Raw genomic sequence first — 13,017 nt, 5'->3', positions numbered from 1 at the left:
TAGTCTGGTATATATTATATATTATTTTGTGGTACATAGATCATTTTTCAAGGAGAAAAGCAATCCACATAACCATTTATTCACATCTGGATATAACTTTTTGGTCTGACTAAAAATCACCTAAGCATATTTATGCACTTAGGAATCATTCCAATGCATATGTAAAGGGATGCTGCTTTACTTTGGTGTTTTTCAAAAGACTCTGGAATACCATTCATTCTTTCCATTAGAAGAGTGAAATCAATTTACCTCTGAATGTGCCCCCTTGGCAATGCTGTATTTTTGCCAATAATAAGAATATATGACCTAGTATGTTTCCCTGACAAACAGTAAAATGTTCATAAGAAAAATAAGAGACTGCAAACAATTGCTTCTTCTTCTTTCTTTTGGAGTAGCTGGTTGTTCCAAATAATTATAGATATGCTTAGCATATTTTAGAAAGCATCTTCCCTCTCTAGATTTTGACAATGATTTATGTTTTCAATAGAAATTGCATACACAATGATGTTGCCGAAACCTACTGTAATGTGATGGCAGGATCTGGAAGTACATGCAATTGTCAAGTCAGTTTCAAAATGGCGTATTTTAAATGAAATGGATTTTCAGGGTGAGATTCCAGGTGAATTGTACCATATGTCACTTAAGCATAAATTTTAATTCATATGTTATCAGACTTCAGCTCTGAAGCGGTGTTGAACTTACAGTTCTGTCAATCCACAGAAGTTACTTCAGCATACATAGATCAGATTGTTGTTACTTACATAAGGAACAAATAATATTTTGGTAATCACTAAGAGCTGTTTGGAAATGTGTGCTTTATGATTCTCTATTTTGGATTGTAGCCTGTTTTATCATTCAAAGAGTCTCCAGAAGGCTTAAGAACAATGTCTAGAGATGGTAGAAAACAAACAGGTAGACCCTTGTGCTGAAAATTCATGGACTATAAAAGCGAAGGGCTGAAGGACAGAGTAGCATGATATAGGAATATATTTTCTCTGCAGATCTTACCTTTCCCATTGCTGTAATTCATTTTTCAGCAGAAGAGAGAAATGTATGGCTATACGGCTGTTCAGCAACTAAGAACTATCAGAACTATTCATTTATCAAAGCATCTAAAGGGAAACAAAAACATAAACACAAATTCTTTCTAAAGAAATCAGACCCTTTAAGAGACCTTCTAAGTAGTTCAGCAGCTTTTCTGAAGGAAAGATTTCAGATCAGCTCTCAGGTCCAAGCTTTTCAGATTTGAAAGGAGTCTGCAAAAGATGTTTTGGCATGCTTTTATGATGATGAATTATTTAATTACATTCATCACACCCATCTCTCTTAATTTCTCAACAAGTACAGATATCAACATTGGGCAAGGAATCCCAGCTAGGTGCAAACTCTACTGATTGATTAGCGTAATTTGCAGCACCATGTTATTAAGCAAATATTGTAATTGTCTGGAATTAATGAAAGTAAGAGGAAATGGAGCCTTTCAAACAAGGACACAGGCTTTAGGTGCTGCTGAGATCAAGTGTTGAAGAATGATAACTAGTGATAAAGAGTCAAAGGAAAAACTTTCGGAGGAGGAGACAATTTCTGTGTCATAAATTCCATATATTGTTAGTGGAGAGAAACAAATTCAGCAGTGTAGAATTCATCTGACTATTACCGTGCAACATATGTTAACAAATCATCACTAATCAACAAGGTGCTGGACATCACTGTACTATACAACACTTTATTCCAGTTTGTGGTCTACATATGTCTAAATTACGTCTCAGAAGAAAAATAAGTAGCAAACCACAAGTTAGCATATTAGCTGTCAGACACTTCCAGATATTTGCCCAAAAATCTTTACAATATGGCACAAAAATTATTCTATTCTTTCTAATAAGCTGATGATTGAGTTGGATACGGTATCAGAGAAGAAGCAGGAGAGTGAGAGAAGGGGAAGAAGGGCTGAACGGAGAAGTACAGTATCACTGTGTAACAGGGCCAGAAGTACTTTCTGTATCAGGTGATGCTAACACTGTACATAGTTTCTTTAGTGTCACATCCCTGTGTTTAATGAGAATAGACTTTTTTACTTACACAGGTTGTGGCTAATTTGGTAATTTTATTTCAAAGCTTTGAGCATCAGGCACCTTAATTGCAAAAGCTGAATTGCTTCATTAACATCACTGTTTATTCACTTGTCTTGTGCATTTCTTCATTTTCTACCTAGCATTTGTCTCTCTGACTGGATTTCCTTGTGCTCTCTTTTGATGCCTACAACTACAATGCTGAGGATACAAAACTGGGATGTTGCTATACAGAATACCTGGCTTGTTCCTTGCACATAGCAAAAAGTTTTTGCTATATGGATCTGGTTTTCATGACAGCAGTCACTGTTTTACCTATATAACTTAGGAACAGATTTTGGATTTGAAACTACATAAAGTGAGAGCTCAATTAAATATATATATATATATATATATATACACACACTCAATTCTGGTTTACATGTAGCAGTCTTAATGAAATACTTGTTTGGGCAAATGAACAGTGAGAATGGGACAAAATTTTTAAACTTTTTGCAGCAATAAAATTATGCATGATCCAGCAGGCAAAAGGGGTAAATACAAAAGGGGGGATAAAGAGGTATAAAAACCCAGCGTAAGAAAAATCAGAGAATGTATAAGGAAAATAGGAATGAAGAGTTCAAACTACATTAGAAAGAGATCTAACACTGAGGCAAGACTAGGAAGGAAGAGAAAAAGGAAATTCATGAATGAGGAGAGAAATGGAAAAAACAAAACAGAAAAAAATGACTGGGGGAATTTTAGAACTTTAGATTCTGCTGGAGAAAAGGAGTAGAGTTGTTCAGTTGGAGAAGGACCTGGGGGTCTTGATGATGAAAATCTTAATATGAGCCAGCCATGCGGCTCGGAAGGCAAATGGTATCCTGGGCTCCATCAAAAGAGGGGTGGCCAGCAGGGACAGGGAGGTGATTGTTTCCCTCTACTCTGCTCTTGTGAGGCCCCATCTGGAATACTGCATCCAAGTGTGGAGCCCCCAGTACAAAAAAGACAGGGAGCTGTTGGAGAGGTCCAGAGGAGCGCCACAAAGATGATCAGGGGACTGGAGCACCTCCCCTATGAAGACAGGCTGAGGGAGCTGGGCTTGTTCAGCCTGGAGAAAAGAAGGCTGCAGGGTGACCTCACTGCAGCCTTTCAGTACCTAAAGAGAGCCTACAAACAGGAGGGGAATCAACTCTTTGAAAGGGTAGATAACTGCAGGATGAGGGGAAACGGTTTTAAGTTGAGGGAGGGGAGATTGAGGTTGGATGTCAGGGGGAAATTCTTTACGGAGAGAGTGGTGAGGTGCTGGAACAGGCTGCCCAGAGAGGTTGTGGATGCCCCGTCCCTGGAGGTGTTCAAGGCCAAATTAGATGGGGCCCCGGGCAGCCTGGTCTAGCAGTAAGTGGGAAGGTTGGTGGCCCTGCATGTGGCAGGGGGGTTGGAGATTCATGATCCTTGAGGTCCCTTCCAACCCTGGCAGTTCTGTGATTCTGTGATTTCTGTGATTCAGATATCTGACAAAATGCTTTGGAAAATGCAAACAAATGTAAGCACTGGTTCAGTGTAAATGAAACAAATTGAAGAGAAAATATTGTCTGATATCTAAAAACTGATCACAAAGGTTTACACAGACATATTTTCACATGTATTTTTACTTACTGATTCAGGAAAAAACTAGAAGTGAAAGCTTGGAAATAAAGTGCAAAAGCAGATTATCACCATATTTTCCAGTCAGATACCAGGAAGGAAAGAAAGGTCCCTGGGAAAACTTGTACTTACAGGAATTTCAGATCAAAGAGATGAAAATATATAAAGAATAGCTTTGAACTTCACATGCTTTTCTGAACTAAATTTCCCAGCTTTTGGAGAGCCAAGCAACATACTTTTTAATAGCAATATAGATGAAGAAATAGAATTTACAGAAATAAAATTGCACAGATGCTGAGCTGAGAATATTAGAAAATGGAAGAAAAAGTTATAAAATATAATTGCTCTTCTTAAACTTGATTCTTTTATACATGTGTCAACAATACATATTCCAACACTTGCATTACTATTCTTTGTTTTCATCTGCTGTGAGATAGATATAAATGAAATAATATGGCTGGAAAACCAGAGTTATTAATTTGGAATCAGACTACTACATCACTAAACCACAGAAGGCATCATCTGAGTGTTGGAGTTCCCTTGGAAGATCACAAATAGAAGAGTTTGGGAAATTTAAACTGGATGATCTAAGTACTTGGGGAAGAAATGTATGAAAAGGTGTATGATGAGTCTGTGCAAATATCCAGAATAATTTCTGTTTAAACGATGACAAATTCTAAATGTAGAACAAGAAGGAATTTCCTGGGATTAATACTTCAAAAATATAATGTACTACAACCTTAATATCTGGCAGACTGGTGATCAACAGCTATGACAGTGTCTTCCTTCCAAAGGTAACCTGAGATCAAGAAATGAAACTTTTTCTTTTAGAGCCAAAAGAAAGTTAATGACTCTTTCATAGCCTCAAAAAAACAGAAATCTTAAGAAGACAGAATGTGATTCCTAATTGAGCAAATGTCCCATGAATGTGCCTTGAGATCAATCATGTACCCAACACACGAGCAATCATCACATAGTAACGCAAATTCAGTCCCTGGACAAGTATGAACTCTAGGGTTGAATGGTATGGGTACATCAACATTCCTCTCAAGAAGGTGCTTTGGACAAACTCCAGCTTGGATGGTCTCACTAGTGAATAAAAAATCATAAAACAACCACCCTTCACATGAGTACATTAATGTTCAAGGTGTAGAATAGCCTTCATGGATAAGAAAAAGTGTGTCCGTATGGGCAGTGTTAGTTACAAAGAGAGACATCAAGTAGATTTTTCCATATAAACAGTCAACTAAAGAAATAGGTTTCAGGGACTCCTTTCTTCTTGCCAAAATGTTTATTGAATACAATAGTCTACACACAAACTGATGCAAAAAACTACTAAATCACTTTAACTTATGTTACTCGTTGATTGCCATTCTTCATAACTTCTGAAGCATTTGTCATAATCCTGTATTTTGTTTAAATATAAGACTTTGTGGAGTCACCTTACTGATCTATGATTTACAGTAAAGTATTTCATAATAAGATATGTTGAAATGTGCCACTCTACATGGAAAAATGAAAAAATTAACTTAAACTGTTACGATACCTTTTTTATCCTTAGAACTTTTTTTCCTCTTTTTTTTTTTTGTTTTTGTTTTTGTTTTTGTGCTTGTGGTGGTGTTGTTTTGTTTTTTTTTCGTTTCCCTGAGTGATTACGTAGCAAGATGATGACTTACATTGTGCCTGACACTGAACTGTAAGTGGTTCTGGAATCTGTTTGTCATCTACATGATGCATTTCCTAGTAAGATTGCCCTGGGAAGGACTTCACAGTGACACTAGTGAAACTCTGAAGAAAAAAGCAGTATGCTGTTTCCAAGAACTGATAGACCTTCTAAATAAAAATGAATGTGGAAATTTCTTTATCTATCCAAAACCCATAATCACCAAAAATTAAACTTTTCACAAGAGATTAGGGCTCTGACTAACATCCTGTACTCTTTGTAATAGCTTCCTTTCAGCTTTTTACTCTAAATAATAACCATTATTCAAATAGAATGAAAACTATTCTAAATAAATTGCACCAGTACATAAATGGCAATTAATATAATTTCTTATTACGGATTTCAGGAGCTTCACATCCCATCTTTGAACTCTCAGAAAGGCAGAAGCATTTACCACTAATTGTTTACCCATAACTCTTCAGAAAACGGTGTATTGAAATACACCTCTGCTTGCTGACATGAGCAGTATTTCATTTATCTTGCAGTTCCCAGTGTAAATTAAAAAGAAAGATCCTCGTTGCCAAGGTCAGAGGTTAGCACGCTATGTGAGAAAGTATAAGAGAAAAAAACCTTTTCTCCATACAGTGTCCTGAGTCTAGTTTATAGAAAGTGAACTGTGACATTATTTTAGAAATTGTAGCAATTTTCAAAATACAAGAACCAAGAATCACACTATCCTCTAAAAGTCCACTTTTTCCCTTATGTGAAATAAAACCATTCTGAGCTCTGTAAATTCTGCTGTGATTCCTTCTTTGTCAATTAGAGAGAAAGAATCACAGAATCACAAGGATTGGAAAGGACATCTGGAGTTCATCTAGTTGAATCCCCTGTAGGTTCCTCAGAGTACAGGAAAGAGTCTAGGTGGGTTTTGAATATTGCCAGAGAAGAAGACTCCACAACTTCTGCGAGCAGTTTGCGCCAGTCCTCTGTCACCCTCAAAGTAAGGATTTTTTTTCTCATGTTTGTATGAAACTTTCTTTGTTCTAGTTTGTGCCCATTGCCTCATGTCATGTTGCTGGGCACCACTGCAAAGAGTCTGGCTCCATCCACTTGACTTCCACCCTTTAGATATTTACAGCATTGATAAGATCCCCCTAAGTCTTTTCTCCAGGCTGAAAGGTCCCAGGTCTCTCAGCTTGTTGTCATAACAGAGATACTTGAGGCCCCTAGTCAAGAAAATTCACTAGTGCTGTATATATTGAGAACACTAATTTTCAGATGATTTTACATTTTTTTAAGACAAAGATTCAAGGCAAACAAGTTGATATAATATCTAAATGCCTTTGATTGATACCAAGGAGAGTTCCAGAAAGGTCAGTGTAAGACCCACAATAACCATAAGAGCCTTGAACAGAGCACTAATCTGCTGACTACTAATGAAAGAATTTACTGTATTTGTCCAGTCACAAAGCCCAGTTTTAGCATAGGGAGTATAGTCTGGGCAACGTCTCTGAATGGAGCAAGTAAGACTTCTCTGGAATGAAATCTAGAGTTTCTATTTAACCTCCTTTAAGAGATCTCCCATTTTTTTTCACTCTTTACTGAGTACAAAAGCAGTCTAGGAATGTGTTGTTCTTTCCTCCTTCCTTCATTTATAGACCAGGATGTATTATCAGTATGTGGCTTGATGAAGATAATTGCAGAAAAAAGTAATACCTCCTACTTTATCTTATCTTCACCTTGTGTTCAGTAGATCAGAGCATGGAGTAGTAATGTCTGTGTATTTGCTTATATCCATTCTGCAATTATTTCAATTCTGCAAATAATTTCCCCAAATTTTCCCCCGGGAGCTCAGCACATTGCTAAAGTAGGGGATTAGAGCTATTGTTTAATTTATCAGAGTCTTTCAAGCTAATATCTCTCACCTCAGAGCTTTCCTTGGTATGATGTATCATTAAATATCTATGTTCATCTTGGTATTCTTAACTTCAGAGCTTTTTGACTTTACAGAACTATAAATCTTGGAAAATAATGTTAGACAGATACAGTTGAGTGTTTTTATGTTCTCACTTAAATAAGCTTCCTACCATTTACCAGTTTTCATCCTATTCTTAACATAGCTTTCCTGACATTTGAAGTAACAGCATTACCTTTCCAGTTGGTATCTGATTTCCACCTCTTGGGATTATCAGAAGACAGTAGATGGACTATCCTTTTTTCTTACTGTGCATGGTCAAAGCACCACAGATACTTAAATCTACCTTTACTTTGAAATCATTAAATTGAAGTCAGATATTTATAAACTAGACCTGATGCTTTATGAGAATGTAGAAGTCCAAGCAAGCCTTTTAGGGAAAGTCTAGCAATAGCATAAATAAATTTTAAATAAATAGGAAGCTTTCTGAAAATGAAAATCATTGACTGAGATTTCCATATGTTTCATTTTATATGATATTGATAAAAATTTAGTGTTGAAATAAGCAGTTTGAAAATAGAAAAAAAAAAATTCAATTCTAGTAAGTCTTATAGCAGCATTTCAGCCTCATGAAAATTGTTTTTCAGTTTTTCTTAAGAAACAATTGTTTTATGTGCTGATTTCCAGATTGAACAAATTTTTTGACAAATAGGCATTTCTGATGGAAAAAGTATTATCCTGGAAGCCATGCAAGCTGTTCGCAGTGTAATTCTGTATGTATCCCAAGTCCCAGTTCTCTCTCATACTGGTCAGTAATTTCTCGTTGCCATGGCAGAACTGTATATGATTGTACTTTATGCAGAAAATAAAAGCCTTTTGAAAACTGCCTGAAGTGCAGGAGCCGTATTTTTCTGATCTTCAGATGAAAGGCAGCCCCTCATTTCATAGGTAGTGTTATTTCTACTGCTGGCATCCTGTCAACCACAGGAATGTGTGGCACACAAAGCAAGTAAGTTACAAGCATATCTAAACACCACCTTCTGCCTCCCCTCATTGTTATGAGAATGGATTGTATTATATACTCTGCTCTCCTTTGATGAGGCCGATTTTGCTCTTCATGCCAAAAAGCTTGTTTTGTACAGAAAATAGAAATAAAAACACATTTTTAATAAAAGCAAGATTCTGCATGTTGGTGTTGGAAGTTGCAGTAAAACAAAGAGCTCTCATATAACAAGTTAGAGATAGATCTGTAGAGATGGAGAAGAGGAGGTGGTGGGGGTGCTGGAGCCATCCTGCTGACACGGTATTGAAAACACCAGGATGAAATTCTGCTGTGATAACCCAGGTCTGAAATTTGTCCTTTTGCAAGGCTTTCAGCACCTCTTGACAAATCTGTTATATTTATGCAATTTGCCCTAAAAGAGTTTGCATTCTGGCCTCCTTTAGAGGCAATTGTATAAGTAAAATTACAGAGGCAAACACTAGCCCTAATTTAGCACATACCTGTGTGAGGCTGACTCTGTGTCCAACCAGCTGATGTGTTTAATTTGAAGTGTCCTTCTGACATGCATTATGTGATCTCCTCCCAAGCCAACATGAACACTTGGCATAAGTCAGGCACCCCACATAGAAATACTGCTTTTTTAGACTCCTACTGGGCAAAAAAGATAAATAAAATATGACCAGAACCTCTTGCATGTTTAGTTTTGAAGGGAGGGATGAAAAAACTCAATCATCCAAGAAATGGGTGTATAATATCTTCAGGCAACAACATCCACTTTCCAGGAAATCTACGCATTATCAAGACCTTTCCTTTTTATCCCATTGAGAGATATTTTGTTCAGCAAATGTTAGCAGTTGGTTAACAAGGTTAGCAAAAGAGCAGATATGAAGATGAAAGAATAATCAGCACTGGAAAAAATGAGTAAAGCAGTGTCAGCTACTGTAATTATTGTTTTATGATCTAGGCAATTCTTACAGGTATAGTGATAGAAAAGAAAAGCCTATCTCTAGAAAAAGCCTTGCTATCTTTAGAGCTTAATTCTTCTCTCAAAGCAGAAACAGATAAAAGGCAGAAACTTCACAGTCATATCTTCTGATTGGTATCCCTTTAGTTGGTTTTCACTCTCCAAGACTATGGCCTGGTAGTAGGAATCAGCACTGCAGTGGTACTGTGTACTGTGTGTAGAAATTTCTCGTAGCTCATCAATGGTATTTGAAAGTTTTCATTAGCAGTCAGATACATAATACAAACATTGTTGAATTGCACAGTGGCAACAGAACATAATTTCTTATTTGTGAGGATGGGGGAGGCAAAACTGTAGAGAAGAAGAGTCAATCTCCTTTCTGCTGTCAGACCTTAAATACAAATTTTGGAGTTACTTTTTAATATCTTGGATTCCAATTCCAGTTGACAATGGACAGGTACCTACTGCCAAATTATTTTCTGCACTAAACACCTACTAAACACTGACAAAATTGATTGAATTCCTAGTTCATGTGCTCATGAACTTGGTTATTTCCTAATGGAAAATTGAGCAGGATTTATCTTTTTGGCACAGAAGGGTACATTCCAATTGGAAGAAAGGAGTGGATACAGGGAAAACCAATATAAATGTCCAGTCAATTAGCTTCTAGAGGGTGAAGGTAAGAAACCTGTAATGTCTCTCTGATTTCTCCCAATCTGTATTGTTCAATTGATTGTTTATTACTGAAAGGAACAAAAATTGATGCTCTTCGTAAGTCACAGAGTCAGACTTGCTTAATCACTCATCCAATATTTACTTATCCAAAGTGCAAAACCCCAGCAACAGATACTAGCCCACACTAGGGAGTGAAAGACTGATGCTGTTCCAGTGTGAAAAGCAGAACAGCCACAGCAGGGTATAATGGAAGATTCCACCCACCACGGACACCTGAATATGAGTGACTGAGAGTCAAATCCTTGCTCCAAATCCATCTCAGCTAAAATCTTGACTTCTGTTTGCTATATCTGTTTCTATAATGAACACCTTAATAACTACATATTGAAATTCTCAGCCATCTCTCTCTGAAAAGAGAGAGTCTACATAGAAAGTGACATGATAATTTGTCAGGAATTTCTGAGCTAGATTAATAGATGTAAATTCATCTACATATCATGTCTTTTTTTCTTCTGAACTTTCCTGGTGTAAGTAATTCCTTCAGAACACCGAAGTCCTACGTTTCATTTTGTCTTTCTACTGTTACCTAACTCTGCAGACTTCATTCATCTTCCTCTCTTTTACTGCATAAGAGCAGAGGACAATAGTTTCTCCGCTATTAAGTTATTTCATTTCAAAGGAATTGTAATGCTGTTTTTTTGTTTTGTTTTGTTTTGCTTTGTTTCCAAAACAAAACAACTAAATTAAAAAACAAATCAAAAATAAAAGTTCTCTGATTTGTTCACAGGTCTTGGCTAATTAATCACTTGTAGATTCCAAGCATGACATGGGTCTTAGCGTCTTGAATAAAAAGCTTCTTGAATGTTCAAACCTTCCTAGTAATACTGACTTGTTTCTAGGAACTTCCTTAATGATTTTCAATGGCTTTGAGATTTTCTCCGTGTTAAATCCTATCGTGAACCCCTGAGATTGTTTTCACTATGGGATTATGGCATGAGAGGGATCATGTGATATAATGCTCATGCTCTTAACACACTCCAAATTCTTCGAGGAAGACCTCCATGAAAGCCTACCCTTACATGTCCTTGACTGCAGATTGCACTTTGTAGAGTATTATATTTTCCATGGTTATTTCTGAAAACTGGTGATTTTCAGTTTAGCCCATTGCTGGATTTGCTTAAGACTCAATTTTTAATGATATATGCATACCTTTAATGAAAACATAATTTAAGAATTTTATAAGAGCATAGAATGAAGACAGCGGGGTTCACATTACTGCTTTTGTTCACCTTAAGTAGATGTGTTAGTTCTCTGATTCCTCACAAAGGCTTATTTTTCAGCCCTTTATTCCTTTAGACACTTCCCAAATTTAGGAGTACAAAGAATTGGCTAGAAAAGATTGTCCTGCTTGCTTCACTTGATCACCTAGGTCTTCCTAGGCTCCTTCTGTGGGTGTTCAAATGTATAGCTGGCAAAAGAGATTGAACTGTTTTCTTGAAAATCAGAGTTCACATTTTTCTCATATCTACTTAGCAGAAAGGTCTTTCAGTGAAAAAGCATCCTCTTAAACCATCTGAAAATAAACTGTGAGCAAAATCCAACTTTTGCTGATGTGAAAGTTGAAAAGAAAAGTCATTTGTCTTAAAATACACTTTTCTCGCTACTCCCTAACCAACCATTGTGACTAACCATTTACAAAACAACACAGTTCAGGAACAACTCTTTGTTTATGCACACAGCATATTCTAATGATACTAATCACCCTACAAATATTTACTTGTATTATATATAAAGATAGCATAAAAAAAATGTGGGATATTAGAAGGTCTAGAGAGCTCTAGAAGTTTACTCAACCTGCCATTTGGAAATTAAGTCTCTAAACAGAAATAGATATTTGGATCAAATATGTTTACTATGGCAACATGAAGTAAAATTTTAGTTGTTCTACATCTTTTCCCAATTTCTATGTTGAAGCAATATATTTACAATACAGCTTCTCCCTTGCTGATAGGCAAGCAGTTTCAAAAAAAGACAATACAAATTGTGGCTTGCACATTTCAGTGCAGGTTCTGAGACAAAAAATAGGTTTTAGAAGGATTTCAGGTGGGAGATATTTTCATGATGACACAACTTTTTGTAATTCTTGCATGTGTATTCCCACTATGAATATTCCTGTGTGTCCAATTTTAAAATATTAATAACAATTATTAAAAAAAAAGATTTTCAAGTACTTAAATAAAGTGTGTGAAGATATGAAGCACCAAACCACACTCACAAATTGAAATTTCTGTTAGGCTTTTGCAAATATAATGACGGAACAATCCATTTCAGTTACCTGATAGCTTCTCATAACTATTTGGCCACACCAAGCAGAATTAGTTCCTGGAAAATTGTATAAATTCTATAGGGCTTGGACATTACAGAAAAAACCTCTACAGGTTTTAGTACCATTTGGGTCACTCTAAGACAGAACAAAAGTTTTAATTGGTCTTTCTGAGTCTTTTATGTGGGATTCTGCTTTCTTAGGTTCATGGCAGATCCCATCACTTTTCAGCTTTTCAGTGGGAAAAAAAGTTAACCTAGAATTTTTGCATAGAATGCAGGTGAAGATTTTGTTAATCCAAGATCCTTATCATTCTATGTAGTTTTCCTTTTTTTCTGTGGTTAAGTAAATGTACTGAATGTAATCTTATTTAAATAAACATTACTTTATAAGATATACATATTCCATAGTGTAACTTGGTTGCGGTAAAATGAGGCAGAAAGTGAACAATTTGCCAGCTGAGTTTAAAGTAAACAGAATACTTCATTTTATTACTATTATTATTATTTTGAAATAAAAGTTACTTTAAATATTAAATTAGAATAATGTATCAGGCAAGTGTTCTGAAAGACTTAAAAGTTCTGAAGGGTTAAGGAGTGTTGTTTTTATTTTGTTTTATTCACCAAGAACATAACAAGGAAAAAGAAGAAAGAAAGACCCTTCAAAATTCAAAGATAAGAATTCTTAATCTTATTTTGAAATGTAGAGTAATAAATATAATTACCAGTTTGCCATGGGCAGTGCTAACATTTCAGAGACAAAAAATATATTCAGAATGT

This window comes from Phasianus colchicus, chromosome 2, assembly GCF_987193195.1.
Source record: "Phasianus colchicus chromosome 2, bPhaCol1.hap1.1, whole genome shotgun sequence".
NCBI classification, from domain to species: Eukaryota; Metazoa; Chordata; class Aves; order Galliformes; family Phasianidae; genus Phasianus; species Phasianus colchicus.
This window is presented reverse-complemented; position numbering follows the sequence as displayed.